Genomic DNA, 26,226 nt, shown 5'->3' on the forward strand with positions numbered 1-26,226 from the left:
ATCACGTTGTACACCTTTTATACCATACGTCAACTCTATCTCAACAAAGCTAGGAAAACAAACAAAGAAAACCCAGAGGAATACTAAGAAACCACATCCTTAGAAAAAAAACAATCTGTGAGTGGGTGGCTCTAAGCGACTTAGAGAAGTAGCCCAGAGGCTGGGTAATTCCTGATGGCCGCTGGTAGAAGCAAAAGTATGAGGGGAACAACGTGCGCAGGTGTGAGTAATTAATTCCAGCAGCGACTGTGGATGAATATTAAATGAAGATCCAGGGGCGCCTGGGTGGCGCAGTTGGTTAAGCGTCCGACTTCAGCCAGGTCACGATCTCGCGGTCCGGGAGTTCGAGCCCCGCGTCAGGCTCTGGGATGATGGCTCAGAGCCTGGAGCCTGCTTCCGATTCTGTGTCTCCCTCTCTCTCTGCCCCTCCCCCATTCATGCTCTGTCTCTCTCTGTCCCAAAAATAAATAAAAACGTTAAAAAAATTTTTTTTAAATGAAGATCCAACTATTGGGAAGTGAGCTTCTTTCTAACTTACACTTTGTTCATATGACAATAAGCATGATTGGAAATACACAGAGATTTATAAACAGAAAATTATTCTTCATGTAACAGTTCTTTTGTTTGTTGGGATAGGTGCTCCAATTCTAGGGATGAGTGTTGATTTCCATTCAGAAGCAATTCATCTTGGTTTCCATTAACCAGTTTACAGCCTGGTTCAAAATGAAGTTAATTTTATTTATATGATGCCTTCTGGCTTCTGGGTACCTAAAGAAACATAAATTATATTCTTTTTTTTTTTTTTCAACGTTTATTTATTTTTGGGACAGAGAGAGACAGAGCATGAACGGGGGAGGGTCAGAGAGAGGGAGACACAGAATCGGAAACAGGCTCCAGGCTCTGAGCCATCAGCCCAGAGCCTGACGCGGGGCTCGAACTCCCGGACCGCGAGATCGTGACCTGGCTGAAGTCGGACGCTTAACCGACTGCGCCACCCAGGCGCCCCAACATAAATTATATTCTAAGAGCAAGGTGTTAAGAAAGCTTCTCAACTTCCAAACAAACAAACAAACAAACAAAAAACCAAAAAGGACTAGAGGTGGGAGTCGGGGAGCGTTTGAGTCGGGAATGAAAACCAAAGTCCTTGATTTTTGGTAACAAAGCTCATTCTGTGATATATGGAAGTGGGGAACAAACCAGCAGCTCTATCAGTGCATATCATTAAAAAGAAGAAAAGCTTTTAAGGATTTCACCTTCGTGTCTAAGCAAAAAGCAAGACATGATTCACAAGACCTATGGTTCTTCAGGTCACTTGAGCCATATGGTGACTTGATTTCATGTGAAAATCAGTTTTGTGTTTTGATCACAATAGTCAGTAGGAATATACTGGAAAACAAATTGACATCTTGTATTTTTTAATGTGTACTTCTGTGGAGATCTGCCTTAGAGGAGGCCTCCCAGGGAGGCCATTCTGTGACTAAACCTTCTTGTATATAGTTAAAATAAGTTCATTTTCTACCAAATTTTATTTTGTAGAAGGTCATACTGTGGAGACACTCTAGTTCAGCAGTAATTAAAATGGGCCCATGACCAAGACAACCTGAACATTCCTCTCAGCTTCTTGACTTTAGACAGACTTCTTCCTGACTCCAGGATCCTGACCTCCCTTTTCTCAGAGCGTTTGCTTTAGAAAACATGTAAATTCTTTCTCTGCTCCTTTGAGACATAAACCTTTTAGAAACCTTTCGCCAGTTTTAAACCCAGGAATGTCTTTCTCCAGGGTCTGGGAGTTGTTTCTTTGAAATGTAATCATCAGGGAAATAGGGCCATACTTTCTGTGGGAGAACAGGAGGCTAACTTGTAAGTTCTAGGGGTGAACACAGATGGCCTAATCACAGAAAAACATTTGCAAACTCAGGAATAACTCAGTGGCTCCACACATTTCATTAACCAACCTTTCCTCCTAATGTCCTCCAATACTCTTTCAAAAGCTCACCCCAGTGCTTCAAAACTCTCCTGCCTTTTATTTCAACAGAGATGAATTCAAACTCAGTTCTGGCCTGGCTCCCTGTTGCAACAGCTCAGCACAAAATCTTCCTTACTTGTTTGACTTTGGTGGAATTTTTGCTTTGACACCCAAATGTGAATTCTGTGGTAGGCATGAGAGCCTCTACTATCCCTACAAGCTGTCTCATATAATTAGTGTGACCAGAAGGTGGAGGATGGGGACAGGCCTTGATGAGAAAAGAATTTGTTTGCATGTAGTGATGGGTCTCTACCACTTTGTCTACTCAGTCTTGATGAAAATAATAGAACAGAACTACATTTCATAATATGTATAACTATTTTATCACAAATAGTTTGACAATCTCTGGTGTTAATAATTCATTCTTTCAGGAATGTTATTGGCTGGAATAGGAAAGAGTATTTATATCCCCTGTATCCTACAGGCTGTTGGAGAGAAAAAGAGACAGAGAGAAAAAGCAAGTGTGTAAGCTATGTTGGCACACCCTCATTCTTGTATACTTATAAAAAATCAGTCTAGGCTTATCGAGGTACCTGAGAGCCAATATCAGGGACCATAGCAAAGAAAGCCACAAACCAGGGGGAGCTTTCTGCCCTCATGTTAATTGTTTCAGACTTAAGGTTGTGGGAAATAGGTTCAAGAATTCCTTATACTTACACAAATATGTTAAAAAAAAAAAAAGCTTAGGGTGGAAAGCTGCCACCACAGGGAGAAATTGCCCAAGATTAGTTAGCGAGATATTATAATGGGATCACGAGTAACTTGTTATATCATCTGCAGGAAACTACTTTCCATCTGGCACCAATATACTTTGATCACAACTTCAAATTCCACTTGCCCCCCAGGCCCTTTGCTTCTTACACACACAAGTTAACGATTACTATCTGTTTGTTTTCTTCTGCACATTCACCACATGTGTAAGATCTTGATATCTCAATAAAATACCCCTGTTTGGGGCTCTTGTCTCCTCCCAGACATTAGCCTCTCTCATATTCAATTCTGCATCTGTCCTCTTGCTGGACAAGAGAGAACTCCAGACTCATAGTCTGTGACATAAGGTAGTGATCGTAAGGAGTGTTATTTTTGGAAAACATCATTTGTAGGTAGGTATCTGGTGCCTGTCCATTATGAACCAAGGTCCTTGAAATTCTTCAAAAACTAAGGAGTTGTGAAAATGTTAAATATATCACTATTTAACTTTCCTTTTCTTGAGACTTCTTATTACTGTTTGTCTCACAAAGCAGCCCCAGTAGAATATGATTAAACCATTAGAAAAGGAGTTTGCGGTGGTGACAATGGCACTGGTGTGGAGAGAGGAGTGAAGTTTAGAATCATACAAAGAAAAATAAAGGTGCAATTGTCATCATCAGCTATTACCTAATTAGGCTGTCCTACTCTTTTCTGTCTCTCTCTCTCTTATAATTTAATAAGCATTAAAAAAAAGATAGCAAGTTTAATTGCTTTATTTATAAGTCAAAGATGAATTTCACAGATAACTAGCAAATTGCCTAATGCTCGAAAGTTCTAAGTAAATTTCTTGAGTTAACGTCAGTCTTTATTGTTGATTAAATACTCTGAGAGTTCTGCTATGAGCTGGGTCTGGGGGCAGTGAGATAGGAGAGGCTTTTGTTTATGACAAAAACAAACTTTGATGCCCAAAGAAAATAAAGAGTTTCTCTAAATCAACAGCAAATCAGAACCAGACATGGGCTGATCTTTGGAAGAACTCCGAGATGTCAGAGTCTGCACCTGTTTGAAGTTACTTCAACTGAAGTTCAGTCAGAGGCTTTCTTTGAAGATCTGGTCTGAAGTGTTACTTCACCTTTGTAGGTTCCTAGGATTTCAAGACCCTAAACTACACCGAAGGGTAAACCTAATTCCTGCACCACTTCAAGGTCAAAAGTCTTTCACATATATTCATTGTTTTGGAGAAAGTGCTTCCCCAGGTGGTCCCATGAGTATTTTCCTCATCTTCTATGAGAGGTGGGTATAGAGGGTGAGGTATAAAGGCATCCCTTCTGTGGTTCCTCTCAAACTATTTCTGAGGCATTGCTTTTAGAGGGGCCAACCTTCCTGGTGCAGAAACTCCAACTGCATTATGAAGTTCAAGTATGCTGTGAACATGCATCTCCAGGGACAGGTTGGGGGGGGGGGTGGAGCACTGAAGTCTCCTTTTGCTCAGGTTGCTATGAAAGGAACTCCCCAACTTCTGAGGCATCTACTAAGTGCATACAGAATCTAAAAGAATTCTATGTTGTTAAGCCAGAAGGTTTTAGACTCGTATCTAATAAATATTAGAGATAATATTTTCAAAACACTTTTCTATTGATAATACCTTATATCTTTATAGCTCTTAATCATTTTGAAAATATTTTTGGGGCGCCTGGGCGGCTCAGTCGGTTGGGCGGCCCACTACAGCTCAGGTCATGATCTCGTGGTCTATGAGCTCGAGCCCCACATCGGGCTCTGTGCTGACAGCTCGGAGACTGGAGCCTGCTTCTGATTCTGTGTCTCCCTCTCTCTCTGCCCCTTCCCTGCTTGCTCTGTCTCTGTCTCTCTCTCAAAAATAATAAACATTAAAAAATTTTTTCTTAAAAGAAAATATTTTCACAAACATTATTTTGATCTACAAATTTCATAGTTACCAGCCACCGATCCATGATTGTATTTATTTAATAATTAATTTTCAGTAATTACTAAGCGTCAGATAATTTTGAGTGATTATTAAGCATCACCAAGGGGCCACCTGGGGAAGAACTACAGGAGTTACATATTAATAAATTTATTTTTTTGAATTGAGGAAATTGAGGATAAGGGAGAGTAAATGACTAATTCAGCATCCCAAGAGAGTAACTTTTAGATACAGGGTTTATACCCAGAAAGTAAGACAAATTCAGGACTCTCCTCATTACTTTCAGATTTGAAAAGCAGTTTGCTCTGGCAGGGCAAAAGACTAAGGCCCTGTGCCTGTTGCTGCTAAGGTAAAATTGAGATTTAAGTATTTTTCTTCTTTTTTTCCTTCCATGGTGGGATGGTTCCACCTTTTCCTTCCATGGGGTGGGAAGGCTAGCTCGGGAACCAGAAAAACCTTGTGATATCTTTGTTTCATCATATCTAGAAGGAGAGGAAGTGGAAGAAAGAACTGAGTCAGGTACATAATGTCAACTTATATCTCCTTATATTAATGGGGCTAAAATTATGTAATCACTATTCTTTGGTTTGTATGTGCCCTGGAATATTAGCTCCAAATAAAACTTGTGCTCTTATTTCTTAAAAGCATTTCTCATAAGAAGCTCACAAGGTTAAAAAAAAACTAGTTCTCATCCTAATTTTTATAACAATGTAGTAAGGAAACAGTTGTACAGGAAATTGAAATGATTTGGACAATGCCAGAAAAGTGTGAGACAGAAGATTTTATCTATATCCATAAACTGATTTAAATATATTTGAATTTAGCCAAAGTATCAGATAACATGATAGTGTTAATTTTAGAACGTTCTTAGTTAATTTTAGATTATATTGTATTAATTCTGGATTCACCTTCTTCTTTTAGATAATATGACCACATTTCATAAGAGTATAGTTGCAGTCCCCTTTTCTTCCAGCATTTATGTGGTGCCAGCAAGGAAGCGTTGCCATATATATTGGTCAGGATAAACTAGGTTATCCTGTGGTAAAACATTAGCCATGAATTCCAATAGTTAAAGACAATGAAGACTTGTTTCTGTATCAAAGCTGGGCAGAGGTAGGCTTTGCTCCACAGATGGTCACTCAAGGATTCTGGTTAAGGGAGGCATTGACATTTCAACATCAGGTTTCACGGTTTGCTGAGGCGGGGAAAGAGGGAGACTGGAGAATTGCACAGGAAGATTTACTGCCTCAACCTGGAAGTAACACAAGTCATTTCCATTCACATTTCTTTAGCCAAGACTAGTCCCACTGGCCTGGCTACCTAACTCCTAGGAAGTTTAGTTTCCCATATGTTCAAGAAAGACAGGAGAACAGGATATGTAGAATTTATCTTAGTGTGTTTGTGATAATCACAGCACATTGATGGGATTTGAGAGTGGAGAAGATGAAAAAGTGTGTAAACCAATTGTCTAAATAAAAGAAAACACAGCTGGTTACTAGACACTATGTATAATTCTTTTTAGTTCAAAGTCTATGTGTATCAATCCATATTGTTGATACATGATAAAGAAGTTCTTTACATATTTTATTACTCGGAGTTCTCTAGAGAAACAGAACCAATAGGGTGTGTGTATATCTATGGAAAGATATCTACTTTAAGAAATTGACTCATTTGATTATTGAGGCTGGCAAATTCAAAATCTGCAGGGTGGGCTGGCAGACTGGAGATCCAGAAAGAACCAATGCTGTACTTCAAGTGCACAGGCCACCTGCTGCAGAATTCCCTCTTGCTAGGAGGAGGTCAGTCTATTGTTTTCAGGAATTCACCTGATTGGAAGAGGCCCATCCACACTAAGGAGAGTAATGGGCTTTATTCTATGTTACTATTTTAAATGCTACTATCATCCAAAACAATGATTATCAAAGAATTATCCAGAACAATGTTTGACCGCATATCCGGACACCATGGCCTGGCCAAGTTGACATATAAAATTAATCATCACACATACTCAAGTATAATTCCACTGGCTATGAGAGCAAGGAAGATGTATTTGCCCTTATGACCAGTGCCCTCAGCATGAAATATTCTTTTATATCCATGTCCAGATTTATGATTCCTTAAGAATCAATATGATCAGTAATAATCCCTTCAGAATTACTGAAGATCAGTTTGCTATTAAATATTGAAGTCTAAATGAAGTCTAAAACCTAATGACACTGCTATCCTGATTAAATTAAATAAAGTTCAGTAAATTCCTTTACAGCATTAGTTCTTTTCAGATTCTTAATCACTAAACCATTCCAAACTTTTATGAAGGTTTTCCCTAGATTTTTTTCCTTCAAGTATGAAAATATTTCTACCGACTTAAATAAAATTTTTAAGTGTGTATTAAAATTAGACTCCTTTCTATGTTAAGAACTAGGTACTTAGAATTGAATTGTGTGTTGAAAAGTAGGAAGGGTATTGTTGCCTGAAGAAAAATCATCCAACTTCTTAAAGCAGAAGAAAAGAAGAAACTATCATCCATCACATAATGGCTGAAACAGAGGGCTTCATGGAATATGGTTTTCAATAGTTTTACTTTTGTAAAGAACACTGGGAAAGCACTTAATCTGTGTCTCTGAATTAATAAAACAAGGGTAATCATGCTGTCACCTATTTCGAGAGCTCTGGATGAGGACTAACAGGATAATGTCGGTAAATTGCTTTGAGACTCTCAGATGCAGGGCAGGGGTAAGAAAGCAGTTAGCTCAGTACCGATGACAATATACTCACAGATGTGCAAACGGGTCCACACGCTTGTAACATGCACTTATGTGTATATATGTGTCATAATGGTTCTGCATGCTCCTGTGTCGTCTGGAACGGGGTTCTCAGCCCCAGCACCTTTGACATTTTGGGTCACACGGTTTGCTGTGAGGGCTGTTGTATGCACTTCAGGATGTTTAGCAGCATCCTGGTCTCTACCCACTAGATGCCAGTGGCACCCCTCACTTCATTTGTGACAACCAGAAACGTCTCCAGACATCGTCAAATGTCCCCTGGGGGGCCAAAGTCCCTCTGGTCTAGAACCACTGATTTAGAGGCTAAGACAGAACCAATGGCAGTCGGTTAAAATATGAGAAAATTCATACATTAGCCTAAAAGGGAGCTTTTAAATTAAAAAGAGAATGAACCAGTAAAAATGATAGTTTAAAGGAGATTTTTTTTTTGAACTTGATAAGCTGATCCCCCCCTCCCAGATTTACATTGGAGGAAAAAAGGACAAAAATAACTAAAATAATTTAGAACAAAATTGGTAGGGGACTTTCCCTTTTGATTAATTATTACATTAATTAAGGCAGGGTGCTATTGAAACAAAAACAGACAAATAGGCCAATGGAACATGATAAAGAACCTAGAAACAAACACAAACACAAGACACCCTTACCATTTGTAGGAGCTAGGGCAAGAGTACAAATGGAAACCCATATACCATTTAAGTAAGCTAGCAAAGAAATAAGTGAAATATGTTTTATCTTTTTAATTTGACACATACACATTCATATGTATATATATTTGGAAGGCAAGGTCTGAATTTATAATTCTCGGATTGTTTGAGTTCTGTCTCAGAATGTGGTGGTACAGGACGCATAGGCCTCTGACTCCTGCTTCTGAGTCTTGGCCTGGCCCTATTCTCTTCCCATTCCTAAAGGTTTCATGCACGCCTAGTGTGGACACTAGCCTGAACCTCCAAGCCCTTCCCATGGATCCACCAACACAGCCTCCACTTGGTCAGCCCTCCTGCTTATTGGTGGTATGGTCTCCTCTGAAGGAAAGCAAATTGTGCAGGCCTTATACCTGCAAGAGGGTTCAGAGTTGTTTGGACATGAAATTCCGGGATCCAGGGTATCCAACACTAGGTAGGTTGAAAACTGGGACAGGGCTCTGGGTGGGTATGTCTCTTGCCTTGCTGCCTGCTCTCATCATAGGAAGGGATGTGGCTGGAGAGGGACCATTGCAGACGTTCTGAAGCATGGGTCCTCAGCTAGAGGCTCCCCTACTTGGAGTCCGTGGTGATATTGCACAAACATAGATGGAGATACTTTTATATGACAGAGTCTTTCAAACCAGCGAGGAAAGACAAGGGCATTTAACAAACAGTACTGGAAGAATTGGTCATTTATATAGAAAAAAATTTTATACCTTTTGTAAATTTATATCAATTATATCTTTTCCTTATAGAAGACCAACATAAATTCATAGCAAATATTAGAAGCAAAGCTTTAAAGCTTCATTTTTTTTTAAATATAAGAGAATGACTATGATACCAGGGAGAGTATCGTGTTGAGCCACAGGGGAAAGTCAGACAGATGTGACATAAAATCTATCACCACAGGTTCATAATTGATATCCTGAGATATCAGGAGAAATTAAAAGAGAAATTTACAAGAAATTTAAAAGAATATTTAGTGGTCTGTAAATGTTCACTAAGAACATAGTATAGGGTCTCAATTCAAAGAAGTCCTAATCTATTTTAATGAACAATGAAACTCTTAAGCCACCCTACTGAGGCAGGCCTGACTGTCTCCCCTCCTCCTCAAATTCAGTCGCCATGTCAGGCTGATATGCCACACTAGCACCGATAGGGAACGGAAAGTTGTATTACTCACATAATGAAGCTTTCTGGGGAGAGCAGGGCAGGCACCCAAGCAGATCAAAAAACCTAGAGGCCCAGTCTAATAATGAGAAAAAAAACATTAGACAAATCCCAATAGAGTGACATTCTACAAACTACCTGACCAGTACCTCTCAAAACTGTCAAGATCATCAAAACAAAGAAAGTCTGAGAAACTGTTAGGAGAGCCTAAGGAGATATGACAACTTAATGCGGGCTTATCCTGGAACAGAAAAAGGATGTCAGGTAAAACTAAGGAAATAGGATTAAATAATGCACTTTAATTAATAATAATGAACCAATATTGTCTCGCTAATCATAATATACTGTACTAATTAAGGTTCTAATAATAGGGGAAATTGGGTGCAAAACATAAATGTTACACTGTCTTTGCAATTTTCTATAAATCTAAAATTATTCTAAAAATAAAATTTATTTAAAAACCTTATTAAAACTTTATTTAAAAAAAACTGGAACCAATGGGTCAATGAAAGAGAATAGAGTCCCCAAACAGGGATTATTCTTGTAATGGGAGTTTGGCATGTAAAAAATCGATGGGGAAAATATTAGACTTCTCAAGTTATTGAGACAGTTGCCCTATTACTGGGGCAATAGATGTATTCATACTGAAAAATTAAAAATAGATGCTTATTCTCAGTATTTACAAAAACAAATTAAATTCATTTAAAAACAAAGGTGAAAAGCAAAACAAATATTTTAAAAGAATTTATAGAGAATAACTTCATAAGTGGAGTAGAGAAAGCTTTTTTAAAATAAAAGATACATATAGAATATAACACAAAGGAAACATTAATTTGATAAAAATTAATGAGGATTAAAAGCTAATTCAATGAGGACTTAAATCTAAAAACTTTAACTCAATTCAAAAAACAAAGCAGACAAAAGCAAAATATGGTCATTCACCAGGACAAGATAAACACAAGTACAAGTGTCGAAGGATTACAAGCAAGAAAATATAAATACAAGCAAGAAAATAAATATAAAAAAATAGAAATTCTTCTATTAATAAATAGAAGCCAGACAACTCAATAGAAAGATAAATAGAAAAATATATGAACAGGAAATTCATAGAAGAAGAAACGTAAAATATTTATTCTCATTATCAGTCAGGGAAATGCAAACTTCAATCATCAAATACTAATTATCCATTCATCAAATTGGCTAAGATTGTAAGAGAATTGCAAATATCAACTGTTGGAAAGAATGAGGGTTTAAGTGGAAATTATCAATAATTTCAGTGGCAGCAGAAGTTAGTGTAGCACTTTCGAGGATCACTTGGTAACACAGAGTGAAGGTGCAGATGCGTCATAGCACAAGGTACCTACTGTTCAGAAATTCTCACCTAAGTGCAGAAGAAGGTATGAAGAAGGCTTTTCACTGCAGTATCATTTCTAATAATGAAACCTTGCAAATGACCTCAGTGTATATCAGTGGAGGGAAGGCAAATACTTCATGGTATATTCTCACAAAGAAATTTTCTACATTCATTATAAATGGAGGAAATACGTGTATTATCATGTTATATTTAATATATATTGTTAAGGGAAATATACAAACTAAAGAAGCATGTATGAACACAAGCCAATTTAAATTCATGTTTGCCTGGTGCAGGCTCTCTGGAAAACAGTGTGGAGGTTCCTCAAAAAATTAAAAATAGACCTACCCCATGACCCAGCAATAGCACTGCCAGGAATTTACACAAGAGATACAGGAATGCTGATGCATAGGGGCACTTGTACCCCAATGTTTATAGCAGCACTTTCAACAATAGCCAAACTATGGAAAGAGCCCAAATGTCCACCAACTGATGAGTGGATGAAGAAGATGTGGTTTATATATACAACGGAATACTATTTGGCAATGAGAAAGAATGAAATCTGGCCATTGAAGTAATGTGGGTAGAACTGGAGGGTATTATGCTAAGTGAAATAAGTCAGGCAGAGAAAGACAGATACCATATGTTTTCACTCATATGTGGATCTTGAGAAACTTAACAGAAGACCATGGGGGAGGGGAAGGGGACAAAAAAAGTTACAAACAGAGAGGGAGGGAGGCAAACCATAAGAGACTTTTAAATACAGAGAACAAACTGAGGGTTTATGGGGGTGGGGGGAGAGGGGAAGGTGGGTGATGGGCATTGAGGAGGGCACTTATTGGGATGAGCACTGGGTGTTGTATGGAAGCCTATTTGACAATAAATTATATTAAAAAATAAAAAATAAATAAAGTTATTATGTTGAGTAAAAGAAAAAAGTAGTCATGTTTGCCTAGTCATGAAAACAGATCCCTAAAATTATCATGGCGATGTTTTAGTTAACTTCAATAACAATAGAAAATGAAAAAAAAAGGTTTACTAAATTGTTGTTGATAACTTACGATAGTTCTTCTTTCGCCGACAAAAATTCATGAAATTTTAGTTTTTATTGACACTGGCAAAAGTAGTTTGGCAAAAATTGAGAAAACGACCAAGCTTAGAATTAAACTTTTATTCAACACTGACTTCAGACTTTGTACATTCCTTAAATTTATTAAGATTATATCTTCAGAAAAACTATACTTGTCAAACAATGTTTAAAGACAAGGATTGTTCTGTTTCATTTTCATTTCTGTAACCCCTGTCCTCCGCACAGTTCCTAGAGCAAAGTAATTATACCAATATTGCTGAAGGAAAGAATGAGGGGAGCAGTCACTATAATACAAATGCCCGACAGCGAGCAGTTATGTCCTTGTGGGCTACAATGCAGTGCTCTTGGTCGTTCCCATCTATTGAATTATTTACTATTTTTGTCAATTTGGTCCATTTAAAAAATATTCTACTTCCTTTTTTAAATATGAAAATTTTAAAGGTATTTTGTTACAATAGCACTTTTGTTTTCTGTAATAAATTAGATTAATAGTATCTATAATTACAATTAAATGATATATATTAGTGGCCTTAACTGGTAATTCTGACCCCCGGGGGACATTTGACATAGTCCAGAGATATTTCTGGTTGTCCCAAGTGGAGGACGTCTGCTGCTGGCATCTAGCAGGCAGGGGCCAGAAAGCTGCTAGCCACCCTACAGGACACAGCACAGTTCTTCACATAAAAGACTTACCAGGACTACAATGTCAAGAGTGCTGTTGTTGAGAAACCCTGATACATACTGAAGGGAGAAGGAAAGACATTCAAAGACCAACTGGTAAGCTAGTTGTCCCCACTGAGCCAATGGGTGACAGAAATCAGAATCTCCAAGAACAAGAGATGAGAATGCACATTAAAGGGCTACATATTTATCTTGTTCGTTTGTTTTACTTCTTTCCCCAGTAAGTTTGGCAGAAGCACCCAGTCCTCTTCCCTACACTCTGAGGGAGGGGAAGTGGGGCAGAGCTCGACTGAGGGCAAATATTAACCTCCGTGGTGATCAGAAAGGAGGAGTTTTTGCCCAGAACAGAGGAGACTAAGGGTAAGCCTAAAGAATCTGACTCAAAAGGGAATGAAAACCCTGAATCTCTTGACTCTGCAACCTACAAATAGATACATCACACAGCTAACAAAGGAAGTGTAAGCAGGCGGGCACCAACGTCAGGAAGCAGCTGTCTATCCAGGGACACAAGGCAGGATCCTCCCTGCATGGAGGGTCTGGGGTCTGTATATGTACTTTCCTTATCTGTTTGAATGTGAACAAAAACCATTAGATCAGTATGCGAAAGCAGTGAGCGAGTACAGCTTTAGTAAATAGCACCAAATGAAGGGAGAAGGAAAAAAAAATAATTAAAAAAACCTACGAGGAACATTTATAATCTTCTACAGTCACCGGCAAGACTTTAAGTGTATTAAAGGCCAAATAATAAATTATGTTTGGCTGCCTTTGCATATTTTTCTATAGGCTATGCAAATAATGACTGAAATTACGCTAATCTAATATGTCGTGGCAATGTTAACTTAATCTTAAACATAAGGGCCAGAGGAAAATGCTGAAAACTTGTTTATCACTAATCCTGCTGCCATTCAGTCTGAACGAAACTAATTTTGCCACCTTTAACAAACTGGTGAGGCAAGCATCAAATATATCTCACTGTAGGAAGGTTAAAAATGTTTTTGTGATGACCGTGGAATAAAATATCTGTGTCCAAAATATGTGAGAAGGTACGTGTAAATCCCCCCAAACCATGCCTGCAGCACAGTCCAAACTCACTAAGTGTGAGCTACTATTTTTATTTAATTCTGGGTCCCAAGACTGCTTTGGATCTAATAAGAATCTTGTGACTAGCTGAGTGAAGGAGGTGCTAAGTGTGGTGTTCTGGTCCAGAAGTCTTCATGTGGCTGATGGTAAACATGAGGGGGAAATATCTGAGGGAGAACCTGGTGATACCAGGACCAGTAATGGCAAATGCACAATTGTCATTCTTTGTGTCTGGCAAATGTTCTTCAAGCAACCCCTTTTCAGAGTCAGGAAAAGGGTAAGTAATCTGAATAGAAAAAGAAATCTGAGGAAGAAAAAGCAGTGACACATGCCATCTCCAACAAGAACAGATGAGATGACAGCTTTTAGCCACGTTGAAACTAATGAAGGGAAGAATGTACTAATTATGGTGAATAAGTTGAACATTGTATGAAACTCCACAGAAAAAAGTAGCTCAGGGAAAAAGTACTTGTTCTGATGATAACATCAATAACATAAAATCAGCATGGGACCTATAAGAATAAAACTAGATTCTTACTAAAGCACATGAAACGAGATCTGAACAAATGTAGTACAAAAAAAAATTCATATTGGATATAACCACAAATCAGTTGGTAGCAATAAATGCTGACAGCAAAGAGATGTTACTGGCAAATAACATATAGAACATATGTAACAAACACAACATAACATATAATTCACATTTATTAGAAATTTGTTAGAAATGTTTTTAAACCTTGTAAACATTTTGAACTATCTTTTTGTTATTAGCTGATTTTATTACATTGTGGTTATAAAACATTGTCAAAAACTGATTTATTGTAATTTATTGAGACATGTTTTGTGAACTAGGTCATGATCACTTAATTTGTAAAAAAAAATAACAATGGAGATATAGGGCACAGTTACAAATATAGTAGACAAAATAACAGGCTCATGTTGAAAATTTTATTCTAATAATATTGAAAACTAAGGTGAGTCATTTGTAACAGAGTTTTTAAAAATCTAGGGGCGCCTGGGTGGCGCAGTCGGTTAAGCGTCCGACTTCAGCCAGGTCACGATCTCGCGGTCCGTGAGTTCGAGCCCCGCGTCAGGCTCTGGGCTGATGGCTCGGAGCCTGGAGCCTGTTTCCGATTCTGTGTCTCCCTCTCTCTGCCCCTCCCCCGTTCATGCTCTGTCTCTCTCTGTCTCAAAAATAAATAAAAGTTAAAAAAAAAAATTAAAAAAAAATCTAGATTTACATCAAAGAAGAATCAAAACTACTTACTAACCAACAATCTAGTTGGGCAGAGGGATGGAGAGATGGACAAATATGTGATAAAGCAAGCAGAGTAAAATGTTAATGGTGGAATCTAGGTAGTAGGTAGAAGGGCCTTCACTAAAATTCCTTCTACTTTGCTATATGAGAACGTTCATAGCAAAATTTTGTGGGAAAATTCTAGATATTTATGTAGTCAATTTCTTTCAAGTCTTAGAAGAAAGATAATCTATATCTTTTTTTTTTTAATTTTTTTTTCAACGTTTATTTATTTTTGGGACAGAGAGAGACAGAGCATGAACGGGGGAGGGGCAGAGAGAGAGGGAGACACAGAATCGGAAACAGGCTCCAGGCTCTGAGTCATCAGCCCAGAGCCCACGCGGGGCTCGAACTCACGGACCGCGAGATCGTGACCTGGCTGAAGTCGGAGGCTCAACCGACTGTGCCACCCAGGCGCCCCAAGATAATCTATATCTAATATAAATGATCCCAGAGAATAGAAAAAGTGGGAAAGATACTTAACTCACAGGATAAAAGTATTATAACCTTGATAACAAAGTTGGACGGAGATAAAAAAAAAAAAGGAAAAAAATTATAAAATAATTTTATATATGAGCATTGCTGTAAAACATAAGAAAATAGCTTTATGATATTGGGGGGCAGGGACGTGGTTTTTTATATGAGCGCACAGAGTATATCCATAAAGGGCAAAAAGGCAAAACCCACAAAATGTTAAAGGAAACAACACATAAGTTTTACTGTGCTAAAATTAACAACTTGGTTCAAAGCTAATCCATCATGAAAAACAACAACAACAACAGCCTGCCAAACAGCATGAGGATTGCTATCTAAGGTACAGAATTACTATAAATCAATAAAAATAAATAGCAGAAGGTTAGGGAAAACCTATTTATATACAATTCAAAGAACATGAAATTCCAAGGGCTAGCTAATAAATGTATGGAAAAATGTTCAACTTCAGAACATATTAGAAAAATGTTACAGCAATATCAAGATAAAATTCCTATGAGTATGGCAAGAGTTGAAATGTCTAACAACAAATGTGGAAAAGGATGTGGGCAAATGAGAACTCCTACACATTGCTGTCAGGAGTATAAATGAATACAGCCTCTACTGAAAGCCATGTAGGCAATACCTGGTAAAATTGGAGCTGTCCGTGCTCTGGAAATAAGCAATTTCAATTGCATTGATCTTCTCTAGAGAAATTCATACATGTGCACAACGAGCCATGTACAAGAATATTACTGGGGAAAAAATATTTGCCCGTCATTGGGGGAGTTGATAAAATTGTCCTTTAAAATAAAATCTAATGCTATACAGAAATTAAAATAATAAACTAGACTACACATATGAATGCAGTTATTAAGAAAAATGTACTGTAAAATATATGCACAGAATGATAAAATTTATGTAAAACTTAAAAAACATTCTAAACACATTACTAGAAATTACTTATACATACATACAACTGGAGAAAATGTATGCTAACATGGATAGTCATTACTGTCATGGATAGTCATCATGTGACTCTGGTGGCAGTAATGAGTTTTAGGGGCCTTTAGATGTTATTTGGAATATTCCTGTCTTTTGGAAAAATATATGGGACAAATATCATAAATTGTTATTAATTTAAAAAATTTGCATGGTGGGTTCATGGGACAGTGGGTACGCTGGTGTGGTTACTAATACGTTCTGTGCTTTTCTGTATGTTTGAAGCATTTTATAATTAAAAACTAAAAATAGATATAAAAAATCAATATACATGGAATATATTTCAAAGACTGTAATGGTCATTCTTTAGATAAAATACTCAGAGTCAAGTCAGTCAGACACAAAACACCTGAACTAAAATTGTGGCATTTCTCCTCCATCCCTCACCTGCCTCAACAAACCCACACTTCCCACCCAGGTCATAACAAGACTTGCTCTCCCTGAGTGATGTGATTATTCTGTGGGATTTTATTTTATATTTTAAATAGTTATGTATTTTTGGGAGAGCGCAAGTGGGGGAGGGACAGAGAGAGGGACAGAGGATCTAAGGCGGGCTCTACGCTGACAGGCTGACAGCAGCGAGTCCTATGTGGGACTCGAACTCAAGAACGGTGAGATCATGACCTGAACTGAAGTCGGATGCTCAACCAACTGAGCCACCTAGGTGCCCCACTATGGGATTTTATTATAGAGCATTCTAAGAAACAGCTCAGGAGTTTCACTAATAGTGAATAATGAATAGTGAATAATGTCATTAAGGATGGAATCTTCTTTATCAGCAAGGTAAAAAGACACCTGGCTATATGAAACATATCTTAAATGTACTGCAATGCATTTAGCTTCAACTGATTTTCCTGGGTTTATTTTCCCTATACTCTTTCTTTCTCTATTTTTAAAAAAATTCTCTTTGATTGTAATATCTATAACCTAATTGCAATCCTTTCTGGAAGGAAGCCCAGGGCAAAGTTTAAAAATAAACAGATTAAAAGAAATTATCAAGAGGATTCAAAAAAAGGAGTTCATTTCCTAATCCTACTCTTGTATAAAAGTAACAATCCAAATAGGTAAAAACACGTTTTATAAGCAATAATAAAATAGTAAGGACAATTTTAAAGTGCTTCCTAAAAAGTAAATACATGCATTATATGTTGTAATCTCAATAGTTAACTACCGTTACTACATTTTATAGTCAGAGAAGCTGGGAGTTAAAGACTTACATAAGCAGGCCAAAGTAATGCACATGGGAAATGGTAATATTGGAGCCCTGGTATTTCTTACTCCCAAACCAGGCTCTTTTTCTTTTTTTAATGTTTATTTTTTTATTTCAGAGAGAGAGGAAGAGAGAGAGCTCGTGCGGGAGTGTATGTGAGCATGAGCAGGGGAGGGGCAGAGAGCAAGAATCCCAAGCAGGTTCCTTGCTGTCGGTGTAGAGCGGTACATGGGGCTCCAAGGCGCAGCCCAAACCAGGCTCTTAACTCATATTTTTAAATTTTCTAATCTTAAATTAGGCAATAGTACTCTGGCAAATAACCTAAATCCAAAGGCATCTTGGTAATATTTAGATAATATTGTATATAAACATGTTCCTACTATATTCTTTTACCTCCCCATCCCAGGCTTTCATAGTCCACTCATTCAAAACAACGTGGTCATACCTCCTTTAAAATCAACTGATCAATGAGCTTTTCATATCAAAGCTCTTTGGGCACCCACATTTATCCAAAAAAGTAAAAATGTGGACTAAATGATCTTTTCCAGAAGACTATTTTTTATTCTGATATTTTTTCCTAAGAGTGACAGAAATATTTATAACGGTGTTGTATTTTCACAAAGAACTCCTAGAACCCATCACAAGGTCTTGCTCTAAAACAATGCTATGTGGGGTGCCTGGGTGGCTCTGTCGGTTAAGCATCCGCCTTCAGTTCAGGCCATGATCTCACACTCCGTGAGTTCGAGTCCCGTGTCAGGCTCTGTGCTGACAGCTCAGAGCCTGGATCCTGCTTTGGATTTTGTGTCTCCCTCTCTCTCTGCCCCTCCCCTGCTCATGCTCTGTCTCTTTCTGCCTCAAAAATAAATAAAAACATTTAAAAAATCAAAAAAAAATTAAACAATGCTATGTACAACGGGCCGAATCAGCCCCCAACTAATTCTAACCTCTGAACAGGAGTGGCAGTGGTGGACATAGCTGATTTTCCAACTCTTCCTAGAAAAATTTTAAAAATATTTATCTTTGGGAGAGAGAGTGTGAGTGGGGAAGAGGCAGAGAGAGGTGGACAGAGAATCTGAAGTGGGCTCCGTGCTGACAGTAGATAGTCTGATGCGGGGCTGGAACCCATGAACCATGAGATCACGACCTAAGCCAAATCATGACCTGAGCTGAAGTCTGACACTCAACTGACTGAGCTACCCAGGTGCCCCTTTCCTCAAAATTTTGTACATATGCTGATAGGAATTAAGAACAATACATGGGAGACAGCAGGCACTATTAAATCAGCATTTGTTATATGTTTTTTCTAAGGGAATTAAAAAAAAAGGATTAGAAAATGTCAACAAGAAAATTTTAGAAAATCTGATTCACAAGCTGACATTATTTTATGGAGAAGAATTAAAAGATAGGCTGCTGATTGCTTTGATAGTTCAGATTGTTGCTTCGGCTCTTAGGAGGCACTTAATCAGACTCTACTGAAAATGAACAATGTGAAAATTCTTTGAGAACACGCAATTGTGTGTGCTGCATCTTTCAATTTACACAGACATTCTGAGTGCTTTATAAAAAGGTACTCTATCAGCCATTCAGACAGTAAGAGTGAAAACCAGATGGACTGTGAAGAATAAAAACAAGAGGAAGGAGAAAAACTGGCTCAGTACTGCTCCTGAACGTGCAGAGTATTGCATCCATCTCAGTTCGGCAAAGTTCAGGTGTAGCTGAAAAGTGATGTCTGCACCTTCCATCCCAACCTCCGTCTCCACATTTGTTTTGTTTTTCACCATAATTTACTGTTTGTGGTGAGAGAACTTAGGACAATGTCAGTAATAAATATTTACAGCTACTCTCTCACAAAAGGCTTACCACCTCACTAAGCAAAATGTCACCAACACTGAAGAAGTGCTAAAGGCATGCCTTGCCAACTTGTGTGGCCAAAGACACTTTAGCAATTTCACTGGACCCGAGACCTCACAAGGACCTAACTCAGTGCAAAGTTTGTTCTTTTTTCATACTGAGTCATGTTCCAGGGTACGAATGTGTCTCAGTTTGCCTGTCCATTCACAATTTGAGGGACATCGAGGTTGTTTCCAGTTTTTGGCTTTTCCTACTAAGCTGCTATAAACATTTGCACGTAGGTTTTTGTATGAACATACACTTTCATTTCTCTGGATTGCAGAGAAATGTCCAGGATAGCAATTGCTGGGACATGGGAGTTTCATGTCCAATTTTTTGTTAAGAAGCTGCCAATTTGTCTTCCAGACTGGCGGTACCACCTGTATTGCCACCAGCACTGAGTGATTGAGTTTCTCCACATCCTTGACAGCATTCGGTGCTGTCGTTCTTTACTTTAGCCATCCTGACATGGGTGTAGTAATAGCTCGTTGTGTTTTTAATTTGCATTTACATGATGGATAATGATTTGGACATCTTTTCATGTATTTATTTAACATCTATATATGCTCCTCTGTGAAGTGTATCTTCATATCTTTTGCCCACTTTCTTTTTTTTTTCTTTTTAAGTTTTTAATGTTTATTTTTGAGAGTTAGAGAGGGAGACACACACACAGCATGAGTGGGGGAGGGGCAGAGAGGGAGGCACCTAATCCGAAGCAAGCTCCGGGCTTTGAGCTGTCAGCCCAGAGCCGGACACGAGGCTCGAACTCACGGACTGTGAGATCATGACCTGAGCTGAAGTCAGACGCTTAACTGACTGAGCCACCCAGGTGCCCATCTTTTGCCCACTGTCTAGTTGGATTGTTTGTTTACTGAGTTTTAAGAGTTCTTCATACATTGTCAGTATTAGTCCCTGTGGTTTGCAAATATTTTCTCTCATTTCGTGTTTTTTTTTCAATCTCTTAATGGGGGATTTGCTGAGCAACAGTTTTAAATTTTGATATCCAGTTTATTAATTTTTGCTTTTATGGATTATACTTTTGGTGTTAAGTCTAAGAACTCTTTGCCAAGCCCTAGATCCATGAAGATTTTCTTTCAATTTTTTTCTTTTTTTTTTTTTTCCAACGTTTATTTATTTTTGGGACAGAGAGAGACAGAGCATGAACGGGGGAGGGGCAGAGAGAGAGGGAGACACAGAATCGGAAACAGGCTCCAGGCTCTGAGCCATCAGCCCAGAGCCCGACTCGGGGCTCGAACTCACGGACCGCGAGATCGTGACCTGGCTGAAGTCGGACGCTTAACCGACTGCGCCACCCAGGCGCCCCCTTTCAATTTTTTTCTAAACATTTTAGAGTTTTATGTTTTTACATTTATGCATTTAAGCTCATTATCGATGAAGCTAATTTTCATACAATATAAAGCTCAGGTCAAAGTTTTGTTTTGTTTCCTGGTTTTGTCTGTGGATGTCTACTTCTACAGCACCATTTGTGGTAAAGGCTATCCTTCCTCCATTAAATTGCTTTTGTACCTTTGTCCAAAATAGGCATATTTACATGGGACTACTTATGGTTCTTCATTCGGTGTTAACTATATATGTCCATGCCTTTACCAATACCACATAGTCTTGATTACTCTATCTATATAATAAGTCTTGAAGTCGGGTAAACTAGTCTGTCTCCGTTATGATACTCAAAAGTCTAAATTTAAAGTCGACTTTAAACTCTCTTGAATGTTATTGGATTCACTGAGCCACTTCATTGCTATTCAATATCCACAATGTTTGGAGAATAGATTCAGAGGAGATCGCATAAGATGCGATTAGTAATATCACAACAAACAGTACTTGCGTGTTTAGTTATCACCTCTGCTCTCCATGTAGGTTTTCCCAGGAGGCACAGCAAAGACTGCTAAGTTAAAAATTCTCTTTCTTGCAAACATGCTTTATATTTTGTGAAGTACTTGGCTAATGACAGACTTTAAAAAGCAATCTACTAGAAATGTTCAATAGTGCTTTAGGGAATTGTATGTAGTTTTCTTTCCTTGTTTACATTCTTTAGTCAAGTGAATAAATGAAGATAAAGAAAATAGATGGCGAAGAGGAATGTAAATAGTGGCCAGTGAGATTTCTGTCTTCATGGGATGATTGATGTTCTTTTTTATTTTAGAGATTTTACTTTGTAGTAATCTCTCCAACCAACATGGGGCTCAAACTTAACAATGTCAAGAGTCACATGCTCTACTGACTGAGCCAGCCAGGCACCCCTTATGTTCTTTATAATCTTCAGAATTCTGGCTTTACAAAAATATGGGGAGGTAAATACAAGTAACTTTAGCCTTCAGTAATACATTAACTATAAAGCTGGCTTTAAGTCAAAGTATAAAATATCTAGCACATTAAATCACACATACAGTCCTGACTACAGGCGTAATGCGAGGATTTAAATTCCAGTTCTGATGATGGATTCTGGCCCTGTTCAAATTCTAAGGAGGACCCATGAGTAGGTTCTGTACGGAGAGGAAGATAAGAGCGTATCTTAGGGATACTTAGGGATACTAACCCACTGGGTTCCCTGAGGAGAGGACTGCTCGCTCCCAGTGGACCTCCAGCTCTGACCAGAAGCAATTACTTTCCCAGCTGAGATGGAGATTAAAAGTTTATGGAGAGCAATATCAAGGACTGTAGTAAAAAATTACTTCCCAGACCCTGCGGAATAACCTGTCATTATTTATTATTCATTTAACATCTGTTAGATGATCTACCCAAAAAGTCCCATGGCTGTGAAGATAAAATATTCCTGTCATACCACACATATCACAGTTTCTGTCAGAGACCTGCCTCCTCATGTTGAACTTACTTTGCAGTTGAATTGTTCTCTGAACAATTTTCCCAAGATTTTAAAACTGCATATATATATCCCTGTATATGCCTTTATTATTTTTACATATAAGCAATATATATATATATATATATACACACATACACACACATATGGGTTACATTTGTCATAGCATACTCTCAAATAGGGCCATAAAACTTTAGTTCTGAATTAAAATAATAATTAAAAATATATCAAACAATATAGGACATTAATATCAGGTAGCTATCATAGTACTGACGATGAAGAAACAACAGAAAGGATGTTCTTACACATTTTTTGTATGTTCCAGACTCACTTCATCTTTAATTTTAAACTAGAAATGCAGGTCTGACTACTATTTGCCATTTCACATTCGGATTATTTAAGTGCTCATTAGTTATTTCTTCTTAAGTCTCTCATAAGTGGTGAATAAATCTCAAACTCAACAAATTCAAATTGCATTCATGAAGCAACCCTCTCTACTTCCCAATACTACCATAGAGGCTCTTCATACAGTATTTACTCTCTTATTTAAGAGCTGAATTATACACCAGTGATTAAAATTGGAGACTTCAGAACCATCCAATTAACTCCACTTGTCCTGATTCCAACCTTACTAGGAGAAAAAGATTATAATTACATCTGACTCTTCTAGATACTTCCACTTTTGGCAAGATACAGCATGAGGAACAGGATTCACCCTCTGCCTCAAATAACTAAAAATAGGAAAAATGATATGAAACAACAATTTTCAGACATTGGACATCAGGAAATACAGGACAGTGATCTCTGAGAGAGAAGAAATCATTGAGAACTATGATTATTCCAACTTACAACAAGGGGAGAGTTTCCAGGCAGCAGGTTCAAAAAAGGGAATCCAGGCCGATACTGGTGATCACCTGAGTTGAATAGATGGCGCTGGGAGTGTGAAGAGGACAGGTGGCTGTAGTTATCAGGCAGAGTATCAGAAAGGAGAAACATGCACTGACAAGTGCAGAGAGATCTCCAGGAATCCTGTCCACTAATCTGCTGAATACTGATTAATGCCTGTCTCTCAGGAAACTAGCTAAGGGTGAAGAAAAAACGAATCAAATTATTAGACGGGACAATTCCAAAAACTAGCACAGGGCTGGGAATAATTCATGTTCCCATGAGCTAGAGTGGTAAATTAATGGAGCATCCAGTACAATACTCAAAAAGGTATTGCCTCAGTATGAGGCAAATGTCACTCTACTAAAGGTTTTCCTGGTCTCACCCAGTAAATCTTAAGAGCAAGGATCAAAATATTTCTGAATAATGCAAGAATGCCCCAGAATAACACTCAAGTATGTTAGGAATAAAAATATATCTGGTATTAGGGCACTTGGGTGGCTCAGTTGGTTAAGCATCTGACTCTTTGTTCTGGCTCAAGCCAAAATCTCATGATTCATGAGTTCAAGCCCTCCGTGATAGCATGGAGGCTGCTTAAGATTCTCTCTCTCTCTCTCTCTCTCTCTTTCTCTCTATCTCCCCCCCTCTCTCTCCCTCTCTCAGAAATTAATAAACTTAAATAAATAAATATATATATAGGCATATATATGTATATGTATAGTATTAAACAAAGTAAAATAAGCAATATATGGCTCTCAATTGAAAAAAAAAAATACCAGACAGCAAAAGAAGGAAAACAGGACTCTTAAAAGAGAGAAAAGTCAAGCAACAGGAATAGAAACAGAAATGACATAGGTGATAGAATTAGTAGATAAGATCATGAAAGTTATTAAAACTATATTACATATGTTCAAGAAGGTAGAGAAAAATATGAGTATGCTCAATAATTACAGGAAAAATACAAAAGACCAAAATCAAATTTCTAAAGTTGAAAATTACAATGTTTGAGACGGAAAATGTACTTGATGGAGTTAACAGATTAGACAACGAAGAAGAAAGAACTGGTAAAACTAAAGATGTAACAACAGAGACTATTCAAAATGATAAACACACATAAAAAATGATGGAAAAAACAGAAAACAAAAACAGAGATTCAGTGTACTTTGGGACAATATCAAGTGACCAAATATGTGTGTTATTGTAGTCCCTGAAATAAAAGGAGGCATAGAGAGACTACTTTAAGGAAAAATGGATGAAGGTTTTCCAGATTTGATTAAAAAAAAAAACTTTTATAAATACACTGAAACCTGATGAAACCTGAACACATAGAAACAAAGAAAATTACACCAAAATTTGATAAAAACAAACATCTGATTATAAATACTTTGAAGGCTAATGAAACCTGAACACATAGAAATAAAATTATACCAAGGTACCTTATAATAAAATTGTATAAAATCAGTAATAAAGAAAAATCTTAAAAGTAGCCAGAAGAAAAAACATACACATTACATATGGAAGAACAAAGTTAGGAATTAAAAGTTAGGAATTCTTATCAAAAAGAATATAAACCAGAAGACTATGGAACATTGTTAATTTTCTGAGAGATAAATACTATCAACTTAAAATTTTATTCCCAGTGAAAACATCTTTCCAAAATAAAGGTAAATTAGATTTTTTTCCAGATTTAAAAAAGCTTAAAGAATAAAAATTATACCAGGTAGAAATCAAAATAGCAAGCTTATATAAAAGAAATGAAAAATGTGGAAAAAAATCAAATATTTTTTGTTATTTTCAAAAGTTGACTGTTTAGATAAAAAATAGCAATTCATTTTTTAGTTTATGATCTATATAGAAATAAAATGTATGACAACAATAACACAAAGTGGTAAGAGGAGGCTATAGGTATAAATTCTGTTAAGAATATTACACATAGGGGCGCCTGGGTGGCGCAGTTGGTTAAGCGTCCGACTTCAGCCAGGTCACGATCTCGAGGTCCGTGAATTCGAGCCCCGCGTCGGGCTCTGGGCTGATGGCTCAGAGCCTGGAGCCTGTTTCCGATTCTGTGTCTCCCTCTCTCTCTGCCCCTCCCCCGTTCATGCTCTGTCTCTCTCTGTCCCAAAAATAAAAATAAACGTTGAAAAAAAAATTTAAAAAAAAAAATAAAAAAAAAAGAATATTACACATAAAGGGAGGAGCCAAGATGGCAGAACAGCATGGAAGCTTTTTGTGTGTCTTGTGTCCATGAAATACAGCCAGACCAACACTAAACCATCCTACACACCTAGAAAACTGATTGGAGGATTAACACAACAATCTGCACAACCTGAACCACAGAATTCAGCAGGTATGCAGTGCAGAGAGCTGAACATGGGGAGCGAGAAGCTGCGAAAGGTAGAGAACCGCTTTTGTGGGCAGAGAGAGGATGGAGTCTGTGTGGGGGTAGAATACGGGAAAATCACCCCTCCCCAAAAGCAGCTGGAGAGAAAGGGGAAAAACTGGAAACAGCCGCAGGGTCTAAACTAAAAAGGGAGAAAGGAGAAAGGAGAGGGTTTAAATTCCATTAAGACTGTAAACAAGGGGAGCACAAAGGCTGCAACTCTGCAGCTCGATACCTGGCGGTAATCGATATCTGGGAAGGGCGAATCCCCAGGAACAGACTGGGGTTCAGGAGGTTCTTGGGCCACATGGGGAAAAGCGATTCCACTGCTGGAAGGACAGTTGGTAGAGACTGTTGAAGCTACCCAGTCCCGGCAGACCCGGAAGGCGGCCATATTCGCTGGTGCTGGGGAAGGTCATTAAGGGTGAAGCCTGGTGCCACATGTGTGGTGGGATTTTCCATAATCCCTGAAATGCTCCTGCTATATTGTCTCACGAACTTTTTCTGGGGCGGTCTAGCATCTGGCTGCAGTCTCGGGGCACCAACAACAACAGGGTCCAGCGGGCGTTCCTGGGTGCAGCCGACATTTAGCCATTGCTCATGCGACCCAACTGCAGAGGGTTGGAATGGGTCAAAGCCGCAGTTCTTTGGAAGTAAGGGGCCAGGGAAAACAGCCACATCTGAGACAAAACTTGGGAGAGAGGTACTGCCTGGGGCCGCATGGAGAGAGAAAAAGCAGAAAGTGGA

At 38.1% G+C, this 26,226-nt stretch overlaps 1 protein-coding gene across 1 annotated transcript in view; it reads right to left on the reverse strand.

Annotated features, from left to right (window-relative positions):
• Window positions 1-523: 523 nt before the first annotated feature.
• The window catches only part of SLC13A1 (solute carrier family 13 member 1), a 139,899-nt gene continuing 114,196 nt past the window's right edge, over window positions 524-26,226 (reverse strand). The window contains exon 16 of the mRNA XM_043589381.1: window positions 524-768. The gene's annotated coding sequence lies outside the window, so the exon portion shown is untranslated. The remainder of the gene's footprint in view (window positions 769-26,226) is intronic.

The sequence above is a fragment of the Prionailurus bengalensis genome, chromosome A2 (assembly GCF_016509475.1).
Source record: "Prionailurus bengalensis isolate Pbe53 chromosome A2, Fcat_Pben_1.1_paternal_pri, whole genome shotgun sequence".
In the NCBI taxonomy this organism is placed as follows: Eukaryota; Metazoa; Chordata; class Mammalia; order Carnivora; family Felidae; genus Prionailurus; species Prionailurus bengalensis.